Here is a 6659-nt window from a genome sequence, read left to right as displayed (position 1 = left end):
AGAATTAAGTACTATAAACCCATACCTTTCAGTGTTATTCTAAATTGGTCTCAACATTTTTAAACATTACAAACAAGTACACAACCTATTGAAAATTTCACATTCGTTAAGCCCCAATTAAATTTCTGTTAAATTAAGTAGGGTTTACATTGTCTCCTACATAAATACAAGGTCAAGGAGAATGAGTTCTACTAAATAACGGTCACCATCTTCATTTTTATTTTCCATTTTATTGTGAAATTTGTTTATTTTATTTTTTAACTTTTCATCTTCATATTTTTTTAAGTTATTATTATTATCTTAGTGTTCAAGTAAGCAAATAAGTGTGACCTATTCTTGCCACATGTACATTTAATGAAAAAATTAATTGGATGTTTGAAATGTTTAAAAATGTTGAGACAAAGTTGAAATGACACTAATAAGTTTGGGGATTTTTTTAAACAATGATATTATCTACACTATGGGAAAGAGGGTGGGCTTTGCCTCACAATGGGCTAACAATAATATGGTTCAAATTCGTCTTTGACGAGAATCGAACCTAACCTCTCACTTACAATTGAAGAGGAATATCATTAGACCGTAGTACTAAGTAGCAAAAAAATTTGGGGATTTAGGTACTTAATAAATAGTGAATTTTCATTATCAATGATTCATGTGATGTGAAGGGCGCTTCGCGATGCGTGTGGTTTGGGATATTGGAGAGATGTTAAGTCGGGTGTGTCATTCCATTTGTCGTCATCCCTTTTGTTGTCTGCTCTGAAGCAGGCAACAGGGTTGGCTCGAGTTAACCCGTGGAGCTAAATTTTTATTTATTTAATTTATTTTTCGTTAATTTAATTTTTGGCTTGATAATTACATTACATGCCACTAGGTAATGAGGGTGGGACCCCCGAAACACGTGGTGACTGTTTGGGTCTTGATTGGGTTTTAATCATCTTTTCTTTTTCCCCAGACAATATGTGAGCGCTTTAGGGTTCCATGGCGACATGTAATTTACCCTTCTTATTTTAACTCCCACTTAATCTTTTTCCTGTCTGACTATGATGATGTGGCAACATTTTCATTTAGGCCTAATTGGATTGTTAGTTCATGTGGTGATAAGATAGTTGCAAGATAGCTCATGTGGTTACAAAATTAGGATTTAAGCTTTTGTGGTGAAGTCTGTTAGGATTTAAGCCCAAAATTGAAAATTTCATCAACTCTCCGTTAATTATTAGCACATAAGGTTCACATGTGAGACTAAAAAGATAAAGTTAGTCTCACATGTAAGCCCCACGTGCTAACAATTAATGGAGAGTTTCGTTTTAGCTTAATATATATGGCTCACGTGCTAATAATTAACAGAGAGTTGACGGAATTTTTAATTTAGGAATAAATCCTAACAAACTTCACCATGGGGGCATAAATCCTATTTTTTTATCACATGGACTATCTTCCAACTACCCTATCACCACGGGACTATTAATCCAATTAAACCTTTCGTTTACAATTTTGAATGCAAAACTACATTTCAATTGATCAAATAAAAAAAACTACTACATTTTACCGTGAAGTTAAAATTGGAATATACAACAGGTTGCATTAGGATGACAATTCTACGAGTTAAACTTCATAACCGTGAATAGCCATTCGAATGGGGTGAATTTGGGATGAAATTCGACTATTTTTCGGACATGAGAAAAAAACTTGAATGTTATTTGATTAGGGTTTCATATATGGTTATAGAAGTCCCCCTATTCGTATCCGTCCCTAAATATGCCCCCGATATACAATATATTAAAATATAATATGTATTTGTATTCACAATTATTGAAATTATTTGATAATTTGTTTCATCTTTCTCCCATGGTGGCTATTGTATTTGCTTTTGTCATCTCTTTTATTCTTTCATTGGACCAATTTGTTTTAATTTGCTATCATATTTGACTTATCATAAACACCTCCAGAATGTATTGTTATGTTTTGATGATTTGGGTGTGGATATTAATGACGAAATTAGTATTTAATAAATTATAATGTATCAGTTGAACGAATAATTTTTTTGCATTGACGAAAATGGATATAACCGTTAATCGATGAAGAATCTGGTACTCAGTGGGTATGATTATAGATAATCTCCAATGGTTAATTTGCGGTTATGAATTGGTTAGTTTTCGTAGTTATTGGGATAGATATGACATTTCCGTCTCAAACCAAACCGTTATCATCCCTAGATTTCACATTTGAACTTGAGAAAATTTATGTGGAGGGATCAATGTGACGACCCATCCCTAAATTTCTAGGTAATTTCTCCCCGAGTGTATAAATTGACATTTCTGCCCTGGTTGGCAATGTGACGTGGATGTAGCATTCAGCGTTTATTTTATTTTCCTAGTAGCGTAATTAAATAGTGTCCATCGTATGAACGTGTGTGCGCGAGTTAGACTCAAATCGGAGTTATAACGAAAAAATTACGCTCAGTCAAAGTACATTAACAGCGGGTAGAATTATACACGCGTGCGTGTTAATTTTTCAATGCTAGAAACATTGTTTTTGATAAGGGGATAGATTTCATAATCTGAAAGATGTACAAACCTTATCATTTTCTTCTTTTAAAAATTGTCCTGTGTGCCCTCAAATCCCTCACATTCACTCATTTTTCCCTAAAACCCTCACAACCAATCAGAACCTCTCCTTACACCTCTCCCTCAATTAGAAACTACTCTATCACTCTCTCTTTTCTCCTTCTCTCTCTCTCCCACACCCGTGACTCTCTCCCTTCTGCAATACACACACACCATCATCAAAACTTACAGATTGAACTCAAAAACACCATTATTGTACTCATCTCAAACCCGCAAACCCAGCCGTACCAGCCAATGGTGAAATGCTCAAGTCTCAGGCTGAGTTACAAGGTTTTAAGACGTAAGGAAGCTTCTACATAACTCCCTAGGGTCCCTAGACTAGGTTTCGAGTCGAGTTGACATCGAAACAAGCAAGTTCAAGGAGTTGAGTTTTAGGCCGAGACTTTCAAGGCATTTTCAGGCCATTTCCTATCCATTTTTTGGACTTTTGAAAGGTACAATCTTGTTCTACTCTTCATAAGCTTCATTTCCTTATAAAGTACATCAAAAATGGTTCAGAAATGAAGAAGATATGAAGTTTTGAAAATTTTCCCAATTTCCAGCGAAAATTTCCAGTTTCCTCCGAAACCAGACGGCGGTGGACGGCAGCGACCTGCGAAAGCTCACCGAAGAAGACGAAGAATTCTATCAAAGTTGACGGAATATTCTAACGGCATTAAGTAACTCCGTTACTATTTAATCGAATATTCCGTCAATTTTGACGGAATATTTCTAACGTCCGTCAGTTTCTGTCAGGTGTGTGGCCTGCGCGTGGGACTACGTGTAGCTTTGGGCTAGGAGGCACGTGAAGGCATGTCCGGCCTCTGGCCGATGAGTGCTTGACATATACGGGTCCATGATTTCGTGTAGATCATTTTCGATATTCAAACCTTCTGTTTGAGCGAAGTATGAAAAATTTACCTAGCCCTTTTGAATATATCCTATTTACTTTATTAGTTTAGTTATTTCACATATAGGTGAAAATTATCCCAAAGACGTACAAGTCAAGCGAGGCTAGGTTACGATCCGACCACGTACCAGTGAGTGGGCATTTTCTTTTCATATATATATATATATAAACCTTATAGTTTCCACAAATGCTTTTGAATTGATTTATGCATATCATGCCATTATTGTTTTTGGATTGATATTACGCCTATTATGCCATCATTAAAGACGTTATAAGAAATGTTATAATGCTATGGAACGCTAAAACAATCCTACGGGATGCACAGGTAAGTTTGCATTGTTGACTAGAATTATTGAATAGGTATGGCATGTTTATATTTATGTAGTCTGCTCATCTTTGCTGCACCTCGGTGTTAATGCTCACCCGGGGCCAGTGCTAGTCTTTCACGTGTATGTTCACCTCTGCACAACACGCTCGCCTTAGATCCAAGTAGGTGTCAGTCATGTCGTACAGGTTGCATTAGGCAACTCCGACTCGTAGGTGACCGCGATTATCGCTAGTCTTCACATGATTGTAGCACTAGAGCGTACTTATACATTACACCACATTCATGTTCATGTCAGAAACTATCTACATGAATTCATGTGCTAGCATAGATTGATAAGCAACCTGTTTTCATTATGCTATTGTTGAGATATTGTAGTTTGGCATATTTCTAGCATCATTGTTATTTACAGTTGTTTTCATACTTATACGTAGTATGATTTTCTAGAAACTATCATGATATACAGCGAGGGGTTAGTATGTTCAAAAAATAAATGTGTTTTATAAACCTTTGTTTTTCTGCCCACTTACCCTTCTGTTCTTCGCCCTCTGGGTCTTAGACATCCAAATTCTCTATGGCATACAAGGAAACTCCGGCAGGTTCTGACATATCTAAATAAATGTAGGGAGCCTTTCTTGGTTGTGTATTAAGCACTACATTTAGTTCTGATTGCACTCTTTTGTTACCTGTGCTCTGAATATTTGTATTTTATGGGTTTTACCCACTATTGCGCACTCACTTTATTAGCTAAATAAGTTCTAGCTTTGGTTTTAAATTATTCACATTCTTTCATCACTTATAGTTTTGATTACGTCACCCTCGAGTGACGGCCAGCATGCCTCAACTTTGGTCAGGGTGTGTCAATCAATGTCAGGAGAAAAATACCAATAAAGCAGTATAAGCACGTGGTTAGTTATCCCACTCTTGTAGGGATGGCAATTCAAACCATTAAACTCGATAACCATGGATAACCCATTAAACTCGATAATCATGGATAACCACCCGAATGAAATGGATTTGGGGATGAAAATTCAGTTTTATTTCGGATATGGTGAAAACCTGAAAATATCATTCGGTTATGGTTATAGGAGTCTCTGATTTGTATCCGTCCGCAAAACCGCTCCGAATAATACATATTATATATATGTATATATACAATATTTTACATATAATAAATATATTATTGTACAATACATATGTATATTCACCAAACCCATTACTTCGAGAATTACAAAAGTTGCATTTTGTGAGAAAGTTCAAAAGTTTTGAATCAAAACCAATAAGAATCCAATGATGCTTATGGGAGAGATCAAACATAAGCCAACATCATCAATGTATCTATTATATTAAATGGACAAAATTAGTATCTATTATATTATAATACCTCAATTGAACTAATATATTTTTAGTATTGACGAAGATGAATATAACCGTTAACCGATGGAGAATTCATTACCCGGTGGGTATGGTTATGGATAATCTCTTATGGTTAATTTGTGGTTATGGATATAGTTAATTTTCGGGATTATGTGGGATGGATACAACATTTCCGTCCCCTAACCGAACCGTTGCCATCTCTACACTCTTCCAATAGATGAGCTATTTTGTTTGAAAACATTTAATTGGATTAACAAATTAATTAGATAATACTAGAGACACCAAATTCATGCATCAAATTGATACACTAAATAATATGATACATTCCATACTTTACAAATTTTTAGTACAATTATTATCAACTTCCAATTTGAACTAAAGCATAAATTTAATTAGTATCACGTTATTTGGTGTGCGTATGATTATTGATTTATCTTAATTATGACGGGACAACAATTTGGTTTTTAATTTTAAAAGGGGCTACATCTAAGTTAGTATCATTTCGCTCAAGAAAAGCTTGATGGTGTGCCCCATATAATGTTTAGTAAGTGTTGTTCAGTTAAAACATGTCAGGTTTTAAAAAAATTAAATTATAAATAAAAATTTGTTATTACGTGTTATGTTTTAATAGGATAGTACATGTGACTCAATATTTCATATGTATATATATTATAGCGAACGTGCACTACATGTCACCCAATGTAACAAGAGTGATTCCCACCAAAAATAATTTTTCCTTTTTATTTTAACGATCTTATTAGGGAGAAGATAATAAGAATCAAAGTTTGACAATCAAATGACTTGTATCCTCCTTTGAGTTGGTGGAATGAAATCATGTTTTTAGAGAAACAAATTTTACAGCAAATGATATTTGCTTCTTTAAGGCATAATATTAGTAGCATGTGTGTTTGGGATGGCTTATTCCCTCCAAGCCAAAAACACTCTTCAGTTTGATTCCAGAGATCTTGGATATTTCCGAGGCTTATTTTTAATTTAATTCCTTTTCTTGCTTCAAAAAAGATTAATAATCATAGTAAACTGTAAAAAGGATGATGAGAAAGCATGCATGTTACGTCAGATTAGGGTTTGGTTTTCCTCTCCCCTCTCTATGAAGAACAACGAAATGGAAGAAAAAATGCCCACCTTTGACTTATTTAAACAAGTTAATTACTAGTCTTAAGTAGTCTTCCTCTCCCTACTTTGCATCTTTTAACAACTTAAGCAACTCTCCGTCCCCCTTACCAGAATATATCTTATCATATATGAATATTTTGAATTATGATTTTAATCAAATTAATATCCAAGATGCCTTTTACACACACTTTATATGCTCTCTCTTAATCATCAATTAGTTTATTAATCCAATCTTTTTGAACGTCATACATAATCTTCTTTCTTCTTTGTGGGTAAGATTTGTTATTGATCATACCATATATAAGTATTA

Source organism: Pyrus communis, chromosome 13 (genome assembly GCF_963583255.1).
Source record: "Pyrus communis chromosome 13, drPyrComm1.1, whole genome shotgun sequence".
Lineage (NCBI taxonomy): Eukaryota > Viridiplantae > Streptophyta > Magnoliopsida > Rosales > Rosaceae > Pyrus > Pyrus communis.
The sequence above is the reverse complement of the archived record's forward strand: the minus strand, read 5'-3'. Positions refer to the sequence as shown.